Source organism: Phoca vitulina, unplaced genomic scaffold (genome assembly GCF_004348235.1).
Source record: "Phoca vitulina isolate PV1807 unplaced genomic scaffold, GSC_HSeal_1.0 scaffold45, whole genome shotgun sequence".
In the NCBI taxonomy this organism is placed as follows: Eukaryota; Metazoa; Chordata; class Mammalia; order Carnivora; family Phocidae; genus Phoca; species Phoca vitulina.
Window position 1 is genome coordinate 6010744 of NW_022589748.1, and position 20227 is coordinate 6030970.

At 39.8% G+C, this 20227-nt stretch overlaps 1 protein-coding gene and 1 pseudogene across 4 annotated transcripts in view; one reads left to right on the forward strand and one right to left on the reverse strand.

The window, feature by feature from the left end:
• Positions 1-20227, forward strand: part of AUTS2 (activator of transcription and developmental regulator AUTS2) — a 1108223-nt gene that overhangs the window by 423485 nt on the left and 664511 nt on the right. The gene's annotated exons all lie outside the window — the stretch shown is intronic.
• On the reverse strand, positions 3117-5636 carry LOC116648666 (annotated as a pseudogene). Its single transcript, XR_004302554.1, has one exon. The product of XR_004302554.1 is annotated as an ATP synthase subunit d, mitochondrial-like (transcript).

The window sequence follows — 20227 nt, forward strand, 5'->3', positions numbered from 1 at the left end:
TCATCCTGTATCTTTGTGAGATGATGGATGTTAGCCGAACCTGTTGTGATAATCACTTCACAATATACGTAAATCAAGTCATCATGCTGTATTCCTCAAGCTTGCACAGTGATGTATGTCAGTTATTTCTTAGTAAAACAGAGGGGGGGAAAAAAACCTGTTAACAACAAAAAAAGAAACAAAAACTTGAGAGCTGGGACACATGGGTGGCTCAGTTGGTTAAGCGACTGCCTTCGGCTCGGCTCGGCTCATGATCCCAGGGTCCTGGGATCAAGCCCTGCATAGGGCTCCCTCCTCGGTGGGGAGCCTGCTTCTCCCTCTCTCACTCCCCCTGCTTGTGTCCCCTCTCTTGCTGTCAAATAAGTAAATAAAAGCTTGAAAATTAAAAAAAAACAAACAAAAAAACCTCAAGAGCTAGCATAAACACCGTGCAGTATTTTGGAGCACATTCTGTGGTCTACCGAGTTAGGTTCCCCTGCTCCAGTTCTTGCCCCAAGTGAGCCCTCAAGTACACTAAGCTGAGCATTGGTAAGGTAGTGGGCAGAGAGGACTCATGGATGCCCCTTCCCCTCCCCTAATCTCCAGTGGTGGCCAGACCAAGGGGTATGAAAGAAAGTGACTATTGGAGATGAAGCAAGGACAGCCAGTGTGCAGTTAGGGTGGGAAGGTGATGGCCCCAGATCTACCCGCAGAGTCAGAACATCATCGATTTCCCCTTCAGGGTTGGCAAGAACATCAGGCCTGCCGCAACCCCATCCCTTGAGCTGCCAGCATGCCACCATTTTCACCTTCCTTCTTTGGCAACTGTTGGCTTACAAATTGTCACCTGGAAAGTCAGGACTCTTCTTTTAGCCCAAATTGGGAACCTCTGGAAAGAGAGGCATTTTGATGTAATGGCTGGAAGCAGTGTGGGTCTGAACCCTGCTTCCCCACATCCTGGCCACGTCTCTGTTTTCTCATCTGTTAAATGAAGATAACAGTGTTCACTGCTCGGTGTTATTATAGGATTAAATAATATATTGCCTATAAAACCTTGAGTACAATGCCTGGCAGATATTAAGCACCTAATAAATGTTAGCTATTAAAAATATATAGAGTAAGACTTTTGCTTTCAAGAACTTAATCTATAAACATCCTTTCATACTTTCTCCACTTTTACACCTTGATTTCATTTGAACTAGAGCCAAGTGGAAGAGTAATGAGAGATGAAACTGAGACAGTTGATAGAGAGCTTCTTTAGAAAGGTTTTGTCCTGAACAATGCAATGCCACTTGACAGAGATGGTTCTGGCAGGTGGGTGTGGAATGGATTGTGACGCAGAAAGAGTAGAGACGTTGTTGATGAACCAGGAGACTCTTGTAGTAATCAGGGGAGTTATCTGTGGCCTAGCCTCCCTTCAACCCAGAAACCAGGGGTTACCATTTAGCTCTCTTGAACCGATCCTTCAGATGATGGAGTAACTAGACTATATTTTATTTCCTGATAACTTTTTGGTTTCCAAAGAGAGAACTTTAAAACTCTGATAAACACATCCGCAAGAGTTGCTGCCCACATATTTCCAAAAATGGATCTCCTGAGTCAGGCGTAACTGGTCATATGCAGAGAAAATATAACCCATGATTTATGCCTCTGCCCTCTCTTACCAGGCACTGTTACCTAATTGTGCGAATTAGTCAAGCTTTTATTTTTAGTTGGTTCTTTTTATATTGATTAAATGTCGAAGAACGTAACGTCTCAGTTTTGTGGGACAGTTGCATGGGTGCATGTTTACAATAAAAATTTTGCCACCACTTGTCTGTAAATGGCTTTGCTTTAGGAGTCCACATGGCGTAGAGCTAAAACCACAGGCTTGGCTGTCAAAGAGACCCAATTCAAGCTTTGAAGCCTCGTAATAGCTATGTGACCTTGGGAAGCTTGTGTTACTTCTCTGAGCCCTGGGTTTCTTATTTATTTCTTATTTCTCACATGCCTTGTAAGATTATTATAAAAATTGGCAATAATATATGGGAAGTCCCCCAGGACAGTGCCTGGTACCTCGTAGGCCCATCAGCCACTTACGTAGTACCATCATTGTTTAGATCACCTTTATTTAACTTAGTTCTAATGGAGCTTAATTACAAAGAGAATCCATATTCCAGAAGTAAGTACTGAAATGATTTTTTAAAATTCAGTACAGTGAAAATGCTTTAGATTAAGAGCTTCTGATTATGGCTTAGTTTTGATTAATGTTTAATGGTAAAATTATTTAAAGAGATTTTTTCCAATCTCTACATATTTCCTATAGTTTAAACATCTTCAGATTAATTTATTGTACATTGTACATGTGCGTGATGTCAGAGAGAGTTGATTATTTGAGGTTTTGATTTGACTAATTCAATATAATAATTTACTGATTTTCATTCAGTGCACGCTAAATGCCGAATCCAGTCTTCTTGGACACAGAGAAACAAACATCCAAATATCATTCCTTCTCTCAAGGAACTCACAATAGAACTTACTTGAATTTTGGGGGCACAGCATGAATAGGAGTTTGCAGAAGAACAGACATCCAAACAGCATCTCTCCTCCCAAAGAACTCATAATAGAATTTATTTAAAAAAATTTTGGTGGCGGGAGGGTAGTTTACCTTGTTTTTTCCATTTCTTTCCTTAATGCCTTTCTGAAGGCTGCTAACCTTACCTTTAAAAATATAAAAGAGGGGAAAATATATTTAAAGCAGGAGCTGGGGAGGGATTTTCTTTTTAGGTTTTCAGCATTTAGAATTTCTTACACATGTGAAATATTGGTGCTCCAAGTGTGACCTTTCAAGAAATTCCTCATTGAAACAAGAGGCTTTAGGAGGAATTAATATATGGTCAAAGCAGCTTTGAATGTTGTATCTTTTGGAGCAGCTGGGAACTCTGTGTATTAAAAGTGAATTGAAATAAATGGAATGAATTCAAATGAATTGAAATGAATCAAATGAATTGAAAACTCATATGCACCCAAAAACCTGCACATGGCTGTTTATAGCATCTTTATTCTTAATTACCCAAACTTGGAAGCAACCAAGATGTCCTTCAGCAGGTGAATGGATAAATAAATGTGATACACCCAAACAATGGAATATTATTCAGTACTTAAAAAAAAAAGAACAAAACAAACAAAAGAGCTATCAAGCCATGAAAACACATGGAGGAATCTGACATGCATGTTACTAAGTGGAAGGGTAAGTGGGATGAATAGAGGATTTTTAGGGCAGTGAAATGATTTTTACTATACTACAATGGTAGGTACATGTCATTGTACATTTGTCAAAACCTAAAGAATGTATAACACTAAGAACAAACCCTAATGTAAAGTATGGATTTAGGGTGATAATGACATGTCAGTGTAGGTTCATCTGTTCTAACAAATGTACCACTGTGGTGCGGGATGTCTGTAGTGGGGGAAATTGTGTGTGCTTGTGGGAAATGGGGACATGGGTAGTTTCAGCTCAGTCTTCTGTGGAAGTTAAAACTACTTTAAAAGATAAAGTTTTATTAATTAAAAAAAATGTTCTTACTGCTCTGGAGCCAAAGTAAATCATGTAAAGAAGGTAATTAATTCATATACTTTTACTGTCAGTGTAGTTGGCTTTTCTCAAGTATGGTTTATGATGTTTAAACATGCACATTTAAGCAACAGCCCTGTTACAAAAGAAGTACATGTTTTATAAGGAGATTTCCTTGGACTCAGGGCACCCTGGCTTGGCAGTCGAGCTGGGTTCTAATTCCTTTTGCCACTATGGAGTTTTGTCACCTTGGGACCATCCTAGAATATCTGTGGCTAAATTCTGTAGAGGAAGGCTTAGGACAACCATATGGCATGCTGTTTTACATAATCAGCCTTGGGCTTGGTGGGATTTGTGGGGTGGGCATTCTTTGACGGAGGTAAAAGGACTCAGAGCAGCTTCTGGTCACCCCCGGTACTGTTTCTATATACCGGACCTATTGCCTTCACAGCTGCTAAGTGTATGTGTCTGAAGGTAGAAGGACATACGATGAGATGGTCTCCATGGCTTTGTCCACCCCTCCAATTATTTCTTTCAGTAGGTATCTACAATAATTTGATGTAATCATTGTTTATGTGGCATTTTTTTTATTAGCTCTTCTGTTTTCTAAAGTAAGTAACCCATGTCTATGTATAGAATCACCATTGGGAAGGTAGGATAATTTCTTACCACCCTTCCCCAGCTTTATAAGGAATGAAATAATATGAATTAATTTTCTCTAATGATAAAACTGCAACAATTTTCAAGCAAAAGAAAAACAGGTTAGTAGCACCATCTACAGGCTACCGAAGAGGAAAACTTTCTGTGTGGCACTTAAATGCAAAGGATTTGTGGAAAGGGGAATTTAAAAAGCCTCATACTCCCTCTTATAAATGTGTTTTTGTAAAATTTACTAATTTAAGTATTTTTGTTCTTCTTCCCCACTCCTACAATCATTTCTCAGTATGTCCCCATGTAGACTGAAGCAAGAGAATATTGGCACAATTAGCTATGTGTTCTCATTAGGATCCCTGTTTTGGCCCCCATGCTTATAAACATTTCTCTGTCTCTTGCTCTCTTTCTCTCTCTCTCTTTTGTCTCTCTCTCTCTGTGTCTCTCCCGCTCCCCTTCTCTCTCTCCCCTTCTCTCTCTGTCTCTTGCTCTCTCCAGTAATGATAAGGAATGCTCTATGAATTTCATATGGATTCCAGCAGGCTCATTCATAGTAGTTCACATCGTAAGACCTGAGGCATAAAGCCTGCACGCCAAGGACATGATATTTTGGCTCTTCTGTATACTCAAGGGATTTATTGCCTCAATTACTTCCATCAGAAAGGAAGAATAAATGCAGGCATTTTGGGGTTGTTTGTATATTTGTGTTTACTTTTTTTTTTTTTTTTAATGTATCATTATTTTTAATGTCCAGCATTTACAATACGAGGGCCAGAGCTTTCTCCCCAACTCAAGTTTATAAATTCTCAATTGGCTTGTGAGGCCAATAGGGATACTTTTTCTTGTCTAATTTGGTTTCTGGGAAGACTTCATTCAGGTCCTCAGTGGTCATCTGATCAAATGGAATTATGTTTCTCATCTTCTCCAGCTCTTTTTCATATTCCTCAATCCTGGCCTTTGAGAGAGACAAAAACTTGGCACAACTTTTCACATCTTCTTTTTCTTCAGCATCCACCTGAACAGTACATTTATCCTCTGGCAGAGGAACCTTCAGGGCATTAAACTTCTTCTCAAAGTCATCTACCAAACCCGCCTTTGCCATATTGGCCTCGTAGTAAGCCCAGTCGATAGCAGGTGGTTTCTCAGGCAGAGGAGCCAACCTGGAGGTAAATGTCTCATTCCAGGATTTCAGGGAGTTAGCAATGGCCTTCTGGTTTCAGGGTATGATCTCCCCAAAAGCTACCCAGTCAATGATTTTTAGAGCAAGTTTTCGTGCATCCATCTTGAGATCCTTCACCGACCCCGGCGGCCCAGAGACCACAGCAGCTACCTTTCTTTTTTTTTTAAGATGAAGTTTGGTTCAAAATGGCCTGAGTATTTTCTGTCCCCAAGATTTTATGATTCTGTGATCAGAAATCATTTTGGTGGCATGCATTATTATTTTATTATACTGGGATCTGGGAAACTGGTCTTTTTTTTTTTTTTTTTTTTAAAGATTTATTTATTTTAGTGGGGGGAGGGGCAGAGGGAGAAGGAGAAAAGCAGACCCCCTGCTGAGCACAGAGCTTCATGTGGTGCTCAATCTCACCACCCTAATACCATGACCTGAGCTGAAATGAGGAGTCCAGAGCTTAACCAACTGAGCCACCCAAGTGCCCCTGTTTTGTTTTGTTTTTTTAAGATTTTATTTATTTTATTTTAGAGAGAGAAAGTGAGAGCACAAGCAGGGAAGGGAGAGGGACAAGCACACACTGTGTTGAGCGCAGAGCCCAACATGGGGCTCGATCCCGCAACCCTGAGATCATGACCTGAGCCCAAGCCAAGAGTCAGCTGCTTAACCAACTTAGCCACCCAGGTATCCCTGGGAAACTGGTCTTTTAACAGGATCATAGTAGAGATAGTATTTTCTTTCTCAAATACCCATTTCTTTGTGTTAGTTTTTTGTTGTTATTTGTTTTGTTTTCGCACTGGTAAACTGGTTATCATCATTTTTGGCAACCTAGGAAATTTTACTGGATTCTTTGAATGTATTATAAAGTATGGTATTAGCAGAGTTGCAATTTTCTGTTAGAAATAGCCTATTAAAATTAATAATTGGCTCCTTGTAAATTGTTGGTGGAATCACTGTTTCATTATACTGTGTTTGTTATTGGCAAGTGGTTAGGCATTTCTGGAATGCACAGAGAATAGGCCTTCAGTTAAGCATTAAAACCTCCAAGAAGCTACCCGCTCTGAGGAAAAAAAAAAATAGAAAAAGAAAGAAACCAAAAGATGGAGCATAAATTATGAAAATGAGAAGAATATTGCTTGAACAATGGTATTTCTTGTAGGAAGAGAGGAATAGAGGAGATGCATATTGAGCAGAGTATACTAAGCTGAGAATAAAAATATCAGTAAGATTCCAAAGGTATCTATTGAAACAGATGAGGCAGATCCTTTCAAAACTGGTGCCAGGAGTGATAACAGCTTTAAAGTTTATGTGTCTCAATTACTGGTGGTTTAGTTTCATGGAAAACTTAGTAATGTTGCCATTTTTTAAAAAAACCTCATTATTTTCAATGTGGAAAAAAATAATTGTGCATGAAACACTGGGGCCTTTCTCTGCAAAAAGTAAAGCAGTAATTCTAGTACAAGTAGAGATTTAAAACGAGATGCTGCCTTATAGTTCTAGCTAATATTTTTCCCTGTTTTTCTCGCACCAGATGGCACTGTTTAGTTCTGTTTCACAGTCTTGTTCTGGAAGTTTCTTTGGGAGAATCTGTTTTAGCCCAGGCTCACCAGTGACACCTCTGTATTATGCATGAAGGCTTTAGGAATACTTGTGAAAGGCCATTGACTCAGAAATGAAGCTGTTTATATGGGGTCTTGTGGTTCCTTTCCAGTTGCACATTCTCTGTGAGGTGAGCCTAATAAACCAGCTGATAGAAATCTAGATGCTTCTTACGGAGTTCAGCTAATATTTTGCTTGGAGACACGTTACAGCAGTGTGATTTTCAGCATTCTCACAGGCCAGTCTAATTATCTGACATATTTGGGAATTATTTTATATCTAAAAGTGGAGCTACAATTATAAGGGCACAGTTATTTTACAGAAATCTTGTGGAGCTTAAAATGCTTCATGGTAGTCTGTTGAACTTTAGATCCATCAAATTAAATTAAGAAAATAAAATTTGAAGAACTTTGTCCAGCTTGTCTTTTTATTCCCAAGACCAGCTCAGAAATAAATGATCAAAGACCTCTGATGTCAATATGTATGAATGAGGCAGATTCCTTGCCAGGCCCACGTCCTTGCTGCTGATAAAAATAAAACATCTTTTTTGAAAGGTAAAATTAGCTTTATCTAATAAAAATGCCAGGATCATACATTGTAAGGCTTATCTCTCTGTAAGCTTGTTTTCTTCCCTTTCCTTCCTTGTCCTCTTCCCCCTCCTTCAGAAACGTTGAATGTAATTATGGTACACTTTTCATCAAGGCTGCTTCTGCATTTACTGTTGTCTTGTCTGAAGAACAATGTATAGGAGAGCAGTAATAAACGAATAAGGTACTTCACTGAAGTAGCTATCAGGAAAGGGGAAAGATCTCCAGCCGCAAGAAGGTTAGCACAGTTCCCTAGACATAGACTCTGAAGTCAGGTCTTTCCTGGGGGTGGGAGTGGAAGAGAGTTTGGGCAAAGAATCATCTTTTTGTTCACTAATTCCATGAATTAACCTCTTCAAGCCAGTTTACCAAATGGAGCATTGCCTGGTATCTCATTGGGGCCTCCAGATATTGCAGTCTGCATTCATCAGTCTGTTTTTGTATTAATAATTCTTTCTCTGTGTCTGAGGGTGTGTGAGGGGTAATCGTGTTATTCTCAACCACCATGTTGTGCTGGAATTTGGGTAGGTTCTGTCTCATTGTTTTCTTTGCAAATTGCGAAGCTCCTTGGAACCTGCCGTTTTCTGAATACTTCTGGTTGGGTACCCCCTGCTCCTGGTGGTGAGGTGGACTGGAACTGGGGTTGGAGATGGAGAGCCCTCTGTAGACCAGGGCAGTGAGCACACACACGAAATATCATTATTTCCTGTCTTTAAAAAGAGAAGGATTAATCTGCGGTGTCTTTAGCTGCCCCCACACCCCTGACAGAAAAGCCCAGCGGCTCCCAGCAAAGCCTTCTTTGCTGCTGCTGGAGAGGCGGTGGGCGGGTTTGCTGGTTTCCAGGCACAGGTCCTCTGTGGAAGCATGCACAAGACAGGCTGCTTCTATAAATCAAGCCCTGGATTTTATTAGAGTGTTTATGTAACCTCAGTTTATGTGCTATAATTCTTTGCTGTGTAGCCTAGAGTAATTCCCAAAGAGGATGTTTGTTCTTTTTCCTTATAAATTTTCTAGCACAGGCTTTTGTTTTGACATTCACCCTCCCTCCACCCTCAGCCTTTCTGGGAGGGGGGTGGAGGGGTAGGAGGGGTGTCACTAACAGTTGACTGCTTTTTACTGAGTAAATTGAATAATCCAGTACAGGTTAGATTCTATTTTTACTAGATATTATCCCTAGTCTTAAGTGGGGAGGGGGGGGATCCTTTGCTCAGATTAATTTTTCACATTTTCAAGATTATAGGGTGGTAGGGTTAACATGTACTTAATTGTTGAGGAAATGAAACTTAAGTGGTAAAAAATAGTCTTTGCTGTCCGTGGGAGCCCCCCCCCTCCCCCCCCCCCCCCCCCCCCCCCCCCCGCTGACCTAATGTTGATGGAGTCACAGTGACTGCTAAGAGAAAATCCAGACAGGGGAAATTAGGGTAAAATCCTCGTTTAACTGAAGAAAATGTTAGAATAAGCAGACCAGATTCGACTATATTCCATGTAGATAACTACATAGAGAAATGTTGTCCTTTGGAAATAGAGACAACTGGACTTACCCACAGCATGTTTTTCAAGAATTAGCTACATATTTTTACTTCTCAGTTCTTTATTCAAACCGCCTGTTTGGCCCCTCGGAGCAGTAAGGTGATGGGACTGGAGCTAAGGAGAGCATTCATGAACCCACTGTGGACACATTAGAGTTTCATATTGTCTGGGAGCACATTTCGGTAGCATTCGTGTTTGATCATCTCCGCCACTTGAAGGCATTACCGTACAGGTTGCACTTCTTTCTGGTTCAAAGATGGTAGTCACGGGGAAAAGTTTATAAAGGAAGTATATGAACAGAGGCATCTTCCTGTGTTTATTTTAACTAAAGAATTGGGTATCTGCTCTAGAACTGTGCTGTTTTCAGTATCGTAGGCCCATGTGGTTATGGAGCATCTGAAATATGACTGCTCTTAAGGAGATGTGCTGTGCTGTAAGTGCAAAACACACACAGGATTTCGGACCTTTAGTGTGAAAACAAGAATGTAAATGATCTCTTCAGTAATCTCTATAGAATACATATTGAAATGATATTTTTAATACATTGGGTTAAATAAAATACATCATTAAAATTAATTTTACCTATTTCTTTTTACACTTTTAAGTATAGCAACTAAAAGAATTTAAAATTACAAATATGGCTTGCATTTGTGACTCACATTATTATTGGTCCCTGCTGTTTCAAAGTTACCCCCTCTCAGTGTCTTAAGGGAGAGATCTCATCCCACGGGGTGTGAAGATTAAGAGTGTGGACTCTAGGGTGTGACCCCAGCTCAGTCACTTATAGTCTATGTGATCTGATGCAAGATATTTAGCTCCCCTGTGCCTCAGTTTCTCCATCTGTAAAATAACATAGAACCTACCTTAAAGGGTTCTATATATTAAATAAGACAAAATATCAAGTGTACACTGGAACATGCAAATATTTGTAAGTGCTATGTTAACTATTACAGTGATAAATATTATCATGCTGTCATTAAAGAATGTACAACTTTGATAGATATTCAAGAGTAAACTCTATTCCTTAAGCAAATGGAAGCTGTTGGCTTTCAGAAATGAGTCTCATTTACTTTTTTTTAAGTCCAGAAGCAGCAATAATTAAAATTGGAAAGTAAATGAACAAAAGGGGGAGCTCATTTATTGGGACATATAATTAGAACACTCTACAAAATGGAACTTGTGGTAATTATAGATTAAGCCAGTTCCTTTCTTAACATACATTCAGTAGTGATGTATATCTTTTTATCATAGTTCCCTATCACAAAATATATATTGGTCAGCAGTTTCGAGGCTTTTGATGTTATCTTTATATTTATTATATTCTTTTTTTTTAAAGATTTTATTTATTTGAGCAAGAGAGGGAACAGGAGCACGGGGGAGGGGCAGGTGGAGAGGGAGAATCAGACTCCCTGCTGAACAGGGAGCCTGATGTGGGACTCGATCCCAGGATCCAGAGATCATGACCTGAGCCAAAGGCAGATGCTCAGTTGACTGAGCCCACCCAGGTGCCCCTATATTTACTATATTCTGATAAAGAGATGATAACCTCATGATCTTGTATTAGAGAATAACCATTCTGAATTGTCCTAGAACTCTCTGGATTTTAAGGCAATGTGTATACATACATATAAAGACAAGTTTAATAAGTCATTCCAATGTGTTCTTTACCGGGGCTGAGTAACCCAGGAATCAGTTGGTTTTTATTTTGCTGATTAAAACCTGTGGTCTTGTTAAGACCTAGACAACACTCTAGAACAAGTCTCTTACACTAATGGGCAGCTTGTGGGCGATCTGTGATGCTGGGACATTTATCATGGTGAAGTTGATATCCGTGATGGAATGTATAGATGAGATTTGCCCATGGAAGAAACTTTTTAGGGTACAAGATAGTCCCTAAGAAGAAATTTATCATCAGAAATCTTGCACAGGCCCAGGGCACCTGGGTGGCCCAGTTGCTTGAGTGGCCAACTTTGATTTCTGCTCAGGTCATGTTCTCAGGGTCCTGGGATGGAGCCCCTCCTCGGGCTCCATGTTTAACTCAAAGTCTGCTTGAGGTTCTCTCTCCCCACCCCTCCCCTGCTTGTGTGCGCTTGCAGTCTCTCTGTTTCTCTCTCTCTCTCTAAAATAATAAATCTTTAAAAAAAAAATCTTGCACAAGCCAGTATTGCCCCTGTGTCACATATAAAACAGTTGATATTTTTAATTGTACATGTCATGTGATGAGGGACTTCTTTTTACTTGGCTTTTTAAAAGTCAGTCATTTAGTCAAATTGACTACAATATTCCAGGCAGAATGCTGATCCTCAGAGAGGTCACAGGGGACACATACCATGATATGCATGTTTTAGTACAGCATGGCGCTATTGCAGAGACCCTCGCTTACTTCTGTCTTTTTACTTATTTTGTACCCTGCCGTGTTGTCCTTATAATATGCAGTGGCTTTAACAGAGATCTGAACCAAGGGTTAGACTAAGAAACTCCTTTGTATAAACTGATAGTATATTGAGAAGCCGGAGAAAACCTCGTAAGGAGGCATTTTGACTTTACATCTTATGTGGTGGTCCATAGAGCACCCTCAGAGGCTTCCAAACCAGGGAGTGGGTGCTGGTTTCATCCTGTGAAGAGACCACGCCTAGCAGCAGTGCTGCTGTGTGAATGGTGGAATGCCAGAGAGACCATCTGCAAGAGGGTTTGCAGAATCGGACGAAGATCTGGGGAGATGCTGAATCGGTGTTAGGTGCTCAAGTGGAGGAGTCAGAAAGGGAGAATTTGAAAATTTTTAATTAAATTCTCCAACTTTTGAAGTGTGGAGGCATGGGAGGAAAGAAGGGTGGATGATGATAATTCCTGCTGGATTTTCCAGAGTAGAGTAGGTTTAAAGATGTGATGGAAAGCTTCATGGGGACCATCTTAAATTTGAGGGAACTATTAGACTTCATAAAGGATATGATAAATACTCTATTAAATATGTAGTTGGGAATTTGGGTCTGGTATATAGTAGAAAAGGTTTGTACCAGAGGCATACTTTAGGGAGTCATGCTCTAAAGGTGATGGCTAGAGCCATGGGAGGTGGATGAGATCATTCTTATCTCCCTGGTGATAGAAAATCATGTGCTTCTCCACTGTGCTTCTGGAAGATTTTCAAACACTTATGTATGCCCTTCCAGGCCCTTTAAGATTTCTCTCTTTACTTTTGTTGTCCCCTTTACAAGAGTTCCTGCTGTTCTTTCCCATGCTACCAGCATTCTAGATATGCCCAGCAGCTCACTGGCCCCCTCACTTCCCATGTTCTGTATCTTCATTACATCACACATGCTGTTTCTTGTGTCTTCAAGGCTTTGTCCCTTTTTGTCCTCTTTTTTTTTTTTTAAAGATTCCATTTATTTATTTGAGAGAGAGAGAAGCACAGAGGGGAGAGTGTGAGGGAGAAGCAGGCTCCCCACCGAGCAGAGAGCCCGATGCGGGACTCGATCCCAGGACCCTGGGATCATGACCTGAGCTGAAGGCAGGCGCTTAACCGACTGAGCCACCCAGGTACCCCCCTTTTTGTCCTCTTAACAGACTATCTTTTATTACTACCCAGTCCCTGAACCTCTTGTAGCCCAGCGAGTAGCTCCATCCTGAACCCGTAAGATTTTGTACGTATTTCTTTTCTCTCACTGTATAGGAGTTATTGCTTGCCTTTCTCTCATTCTCTGTAGACTGTGAGCTCCTCAGAGACAGGGAAATAACTTTATTTATCTTTACATACCCAGCTATAGGAGAACACTTAGCAAATTTTTTGATTAAATTAATTCACTGTGTGTGAGCCACAGGTGTTACATTACTGATTTCAGAGGTGTTCACAGGTTCTTACACCTTAAAAACATAATGATCTGCAAAGTTTCAATCTGTTAAATGTAAGCAGGAATAAGACGAAACCTAAGGTCTTTATCACAACCATTTTTTAATTGCAAAATCAGTGTCTATTCCTTGTAGAAAAGTTGACTAATACAGATAAACTAAAAGAAGAAAACTTACCAGATATCCTACCACCCAGTGATATCTTGGTTTAAATCTTTCAAGTCATTTTATTAGTGTGTACACAAAGTAACAAAAATAGGATCAATTTGTACATATTCTTGAGGGTTTTGTAACTTACAATCTTATGCATCTTTAAATATCAGTAAGTAGTCATTTGTTAAATGGCTAGATAATAAATATACTAACATTCCATCGTAGAGTTTGTTTAGCCAGTTCTCTGGTGTTGGATTTTTAGGTTGTTCCAGATTTCTCATGGAAATAGTCACACTTTGACGAAAAATCTAGTAGTCTTGTCGTTATCTTTATTTTTTTAAAGAACATTTTTGGTGAACAAGAATATATATCTTTATTTTTATAAACCCCATATTATCAAATCACCTCTTGGAAGAGTCATACCAATTATATTACCACTGACTGAATTATTTTCATCATGTTTTTAGGTTTCAAATTGCCTGAAGCTTAAAAAATATGTGTAGATAATTCAGCTTGCGGTTACCTTAGAAAGGACAAACTTGGGGTTAAAGAAATTACCAACTGAAGATTTTATGTAACGTATTTTTATACAATTTTAAAATAGGCTTTTATGAATAATTGTCAGGGTTTTTAAGTATGAGAAATAAATTTCATAGTCTTAAGACGTTTTAGATCATAGGATTGGGGTGAGGACCTTCTTGGGTATAGGGTGGGTGGTGATGTACAAGTCAGCCCTCCTGTTCCAGCTCTGTCGTTAGCTGGTCTTCTCGAGTCCCTTGTGTGATACCACGAGCTATAACCCAGAGTTTTTGTTAGGATGAAATCTTGGATCTAGGCCAGTGGATGTTAAATGTCAATGGCTGAATTTGGGATTTGGGATAACTTCTGTATACTTCTTATTCCAGATCCTTTTTACATGTACCATCTACACTGAATAACTCATGTAAATGATTATTCATAATATTATAGCAAGCTCCTCTCCCAGCCCCTGACAGTTTCTGTAGTTGAGCATATATATGTCACAGCTTATTGTGAAGAGCTGGTCAGGACTTCCTGTGAAATACCTGCCCAGCATCTTTCACTCTTGCTAGGTAATTCGCTCATTTTTCAGACTGATTTTCACAGTCTTAACCAATCCCTTAAATAAACGAGAGAGCCAAAAGCGCCACCATTCGATCTTACTGTCCTGAGGCCTAAACTGACCTCACAGTGATGAAATGGTGATCTTTTATAGCATTCATGTCTCCTGAATAAATCCGTTACAGGTTTCTGGACAGACTCCCCCCTCTTTCTAAACATCAGAAACACACACAAGAGAACATCAAACCACAGAAAGCAAATCATGGTCTGAATAAATATACTATTTTGCTGGCAAACTTAAAAATTCACTTGTGGAATCTAATAGCTGTAGGCAAGAGATATTTATTGCAACCAAGATTTAAGTGTGGTTTATTATGTTTATGGAGTAGTTTAATACTACTTTTCTTTAAAATGAGTTTTTAATTTAGGAAAAAAGAATTCACATTTGTTCCCAGAGTAGAAATGCCTGCACATCATGGGAGTGGTTAGGGTTTGGGGTTTATGTGGGTAAGATTGCTATTTACCCACTATAGTCATTGGGTGGATTTAAAAGCTTTCCCAGATGGAATTTATGGAGTGAAATTTAAAACTAGTGTCCTGTATACTACAGTATATGGTTACAACAAGCAATCAATTTAGAAAGAAATGGAATGGAGAAGATACAGGTACTGTGAGTGCAGTGGGACATGCAGAGAGCAAGCTTTAACCCTCAAGTGCTATGTCAACTTACAGCATCTGTCTAAAGCTCCTAGGCAATGCCTAATCCTGAGATGCATTAAGTACTTTCAGTGGCAGAGTATAATCCGTTCTTAATAGGAACTTCCAGGGATATTGACCATCTCGATGACTGGCCAGGGGGAAGCATCGAGGTGACAACTAATATTTCCTGGGTAGTCAGTCCTGATTCTCCAGGCTCCATGCTGAGTGCTTTATCTCTTTCACCCTGTTTAATCCTCCCTCCAGCCCGATGAGGTGCAGATGATATTGTATTCATGTTAGAGATGAGGTGATTGGAGTTTAGAGAGATTTTTCTAAAGTCATATTTATATCTACAGGGTAACTGCATATAGTTGTACAAATTGTTCACTGCTTGAGGGTCACCAGCTGAGGAAGCAGGTAAGGGTTATGATTGCTCAGAGGAGGTACTTTTTTCCAATTTATGCTAAGTCCAGCTGTAGCCCTAGTTACAGAGTTGGTTGGTGGCAGAGTTGGGATTTGAACTGAATCCTGTGTAGCTCTAAAATTCATGCCATCTTTATTATATGATGCTGCCCCTTATAAGAGATATAATTTAATGTTATTTCTCTTTAAGTCCCTTTTTATTCCCCTTTTATAAAAAGTGAATTTATTCTGTGAAATGCATTAGTGACATTGAACTAAAATTGTTTGAAAACAAATGTTGAGGTTACTTCTTGGAAGAAGACTAATTCCTTAACTTGAGGCTGGGGAGAGGGCGTACTAAGTCCTTTAGCTTGTTACACTTTTCCATTTTTCCTAAATATGCATGAATAAATATGGGTAGTATGTTCAGTGTAAATGTCCTACAGAGATTAATTTTGCTAGAGGGATGGAATGAAGAGTTGTCTAGACTAGAAAGACCTGAAATATCTGCAGGACAGGTAGGAAACTTTTAAAAATTGAAACAAGATCTGTTAAAGGCATGAGATTATTAGGAAACATATGTGTAGGACTTCAAATTCTCTTTTATTGAAGTGTATCTGACATGAAATGTTATATGAGTTTCAGAGATACAACAATTACTGTACATTATGCAGTGCTCACCATGATAAGTGTAGTTGCCACCTGTCACCATACAAAGTTATTACAATATTGTTGAGTATATTCTCTACACTGTACGTGTCATCCTCAGGTCTTACTTAGTTATTTTATAACTAAAAGTTTGTATCTCTTGGGGAGCCTGGGTGGCTCAGTCAGTTTAGTGTCTGCCTTCGGCTCAGTCATAGTTCTCAGGGTCCTGGGATCGAGCCCTGCGTCAGGCTCCCTGGTCAGCAGGAAGTCTCTGTCTTCCTCTCCTCTGCCCCTCCCGCTGATCGTATGTGTGTGTGCGTGCTCTCTCTCTCAAATAAAAAAAATCTTTAAAAGTTTTTATCTCTTAATCCCCTTCACTGTCCATTTCCCACTTCTCTTCCCTCTCCTCTGCCATTTTATTCTTTTTTTTGTTTTTTTTTTTCGTTCATTTGTTTTGTTTAGATTCCACATATAGAGGAGATCATACATATATTTGACCTTTCTCTGACTTATTTCACGTAGAATAGTACCCTCTGGGTCCATCCATGTTGGCACAAATGGCAAGATTTCATTGTTTTTATGGCTGAGTAATATTCCGCTGTGTATACATACCACACTTTCTTTATCCATTTATCTATCATTGGACACATGGGTGCTTTCAGCTGTTGTAAATAATGCTGCAGTAAACATAGGGGTGCATGTATATTTTTGAATTAATGTTTTCATTTTCTTTGGGTAAATATCCAGTAGTGGAATTACTGGATCATGTGGTGTTTCTATATTTAATTTTTTGAGGAACCCCGATACTGTTTTCCACAGTGGCTGCACCAGTTTACATTCCCACTAACAGTGCATGAGGGTTCTTTTTTCTCCACATCCTCACCAGCACTTGTTATTTCTTATAGGACTTCAAATTTTGACCTGATCTGATGGCTATTACCTGACCAAATATATGAGTTAACTTACTCAGCGTAACTCAAATAAAGAAATTACATATCCATAAAGTGTAAAAAAAAAAAAAAAAAAAAAAAAAAGTTTTTTATAAAGTGTGCCTGGTTTTCCTCCTTCTAGTGATGTGTTAGGGCATCTTAGTTACCTGGGTCTGAGGCTCAGCGGGTGGAGTCACACAGGAGTAGAGGGGAAAGCCTTGACTCAAAAGTGCAGAGGGGTGTGGATAGATTCTGAGAGGCTTGTACTAACGTCCTGATCTCAGAGGCTTTCTGCATACTGGTTTCTTTCATCACCAGCCCACTTAAATTGTTTCCTCAAAGATTCCCCAGTGGCTTCCATTCCGTGAATCCAACAGTCTTAGACATTTATATATGAACATTTGGAGAGTCATGGCCAGGATTTGAGTGTGGTGCTTTTTCTAAGTCCTACATGCTTTCTGTATGAAATGATACTCAAAAATATAGTCAGGAAAAATGAATTTGAGATAAACAGCTGAGAATTGCTAAACTGAGATTTTTCTAGCGTAATTTATATTAATTGTTCACTTGCTCTGTGCTCAGCAATATGCTATTTGCTTGAAGGGATGCAGAAATCTCTGCTTTCTAGAAGATTACAATTCAATTAGGGAAACAAAATCAATACATATTTCATAATATAAAGTGAGAAATTACAGATAACAATAAATAATACCAAACACCTTTCTTAACTAGGCCTGTCCACATTTCTCTACCTTGTTTTAGTGTTTTTAGAGGTCACATTCCAGCCTCCTGGGTTGAGGTGGGAAAGCCATTCCTTTCTAAAAGGGCCTTGACTCCAAAGGATGTAACTCCTGGCCTGAGGCTCATATCAGACCCTTCTGTTAGCAGTAATTAAAAGAATTTTCTATCTAAATTAAAAGCTGTCCTCTGTAGTGATCATCCCCCACCCCTAGGCTGGGTACCAGAGTGCATAATAATGAGCTGTAAAGTCTAAAACCAAACAGTGTATCTCCTTTGACATTTGCAGTTTCTGTGTGTGTGTGTGTGTGTGTGTGTGTGTGTGTGTGTGTGTGTTTGTGTTAATGTAGCCACAGCTTACCTCTATATTGGTACTCACGAAAGTAGGGCGTTGATGAAGAACGCCAGAAGAAAAGTGTTCTTTCTCTACTTAGTGCTGTCCAGTAGAACTTTCTGTGATGATGGGAGTGCTGTGTATCTGTGCTATTCAATTCAGTAACCACCAGCCACATAGGCACTTGACATGGGTCTAGTGTGACTGAGGAATTGAATTTTGAGATCTTACTTATTTTCACTAAATTTATTTAGCCACATGTGGCTACTTTTCTACCATATTGCGTAGAACAGGTATGTCACATGTTGCGTTTTTGTTTTTGTTTTTGTTTTTAAGTTGGCAGGTTACATTTTTGTTTAAAAATTCCCGTCGTCTTTTACTTCACAGCCTCCTTGTTCTCTTTCCCACCCAGAATCTTCTGTTTTCCCCTGCTTTTCCTTCGCCCTCACTTCTCCTCTCTCCTGGTCCTTTCTCACCATTCTGTGCTGCTGTTAGGTTGGTATAATATCATCAATATGCATAATTTATTGTTATCTTTCACCTAGTTAGATTTGCCTGTCCGTTTTCTCCTTCCTTCCTCAAAGATGTGATCCGAGATGGGTCATTTGCTAGATAATGCAGTGTTTCCTACAAGCTCCTGATGCACTGGTTACTTTTTACAAAGAAAAAATGAGTAAGATATTTTTGGTATTTTTGGTAACTCATGCAGACTCCTGAGTTCACTGCTTCTTTTTCTAAATACGTAAAAAAGACTTCTTTGGTAATCCATTCTAGGATCTTGCAAGATCAGTGGTATTAAAAAATCATAAGTCTAGGCTTGACTAATTGGAATCATATCACTGGAAGTCTGCAGCTTCATCTGTTCTTACCTCTATGTAGAGGGATTAAATAGCCTCTGCAGGATTTCTGCTAGCTTGACCCTCTAGATGCAGTTCCCCTGGTTTGGTCCTTGAGCCCCACCCATCTCATCCTCCTTCCTCCCCTCCTCCTCCTCCTCCTCTTTTCCTCCTTCCTCATCTCCTCCTCTCTCTCCTCCGTCCTCTCCTCCCCCCCCCACTTCTTTTCCTCCTCCTCCTCCTTCTAAAAATGGTATTGCCACTTGTCTCTTTCTAGCTTTAGGCACTTTTCTCTGCCCCTTTACTTGTACTTTAATTCACATGAAAGTACTGCCAAGATTATGTAGACACACCTCCTTTAAGTTAAATGTTTTCCCTATTCAGAATCATGATTTTTAATTTTTTTCAATTCTTGATTTTATCTTAAGCTCAATAACCTCAGTAATGGTGAGAATCCCATTACAAGGGTGCCTGTTCCGCTATATGGTTACACTCTGTTATCCTGAGAATGCTGTAAGTCATAGGTCACCGATGTGCTAGAGACCTTGGACTTTTCCTAGTTCCCAACAAAAGCTGTGGTCAGTCATCTAACTGCAGTAGATATAAAAGCAATTTTTTTCCTGTAAAGCTTTAAACAGGTTTTTATATAACTGGTTGTGGACGTTTTCAAGGTGCGTCTTGACAGGATCTGTTAGATGCGCCAGGTCCCTTCCCATTTTAGAATCTGCAGCTGTTACTGTCATGGCCTGAAATGGTTCTTTGCATGCTAGATGCATCTCAGCCTTTATACTTTAGTTTAAATACCATTCTGAGGGGGTGTTCCTGTCTGCCCCCTCCATCACCTACACACTGTTTACTCCTTTCATAGCACCTACCTCCAATACTTGTTTCTGTCCTTCTCTGTTTCTCTTGGTCTGTGCTGCACCCTCAGTGCCCAAGGCCATAGCCGGAGAGTGGTCGGGGCTCAGTGAATGTATGTGTTTGGGAAACTATTGACGTGGGCTATGGATTTGGCAGGCAGGCGACCGGGTTAGTTAACTATTACTAGAGCTCAGGGAGAGGATTCCTGCAGTCCGCATTAAGGCCCTGAGCATGACAAGGGGAGTGAGAAAGGAAGCATTTTAAAGGCAGTTTGGTGACTCTGTGATGTTATCTAGAAGTTTTAGATTCTGTCCTTAAAAGTGTCTTAAAAAGGGGCACCTGGGTGGCTCAGTCGGTTAAGCATCTGCCTTCGGCTCAGGTCATGATCATGGGGTCCTGGGATTGAGCCCCAATTGGGCTCACTGCTCAGTGGGGGCCCTGCTTCTCCCTCTGCGCACTCCTCCCACACACCGCTTGTGCTCTTCCTTTCTCACAAATAAGTAAAAATAAAAATCTTAGGAAAAAAAAAAGTCTTAAAAACACCTGAGGACAGGTCCCCTATGGGACAATCACAATTCCAGGTACTCTACCTCCATTATCTCCTGCATTTTCTCAAGAGATAGTTCATGAGGGC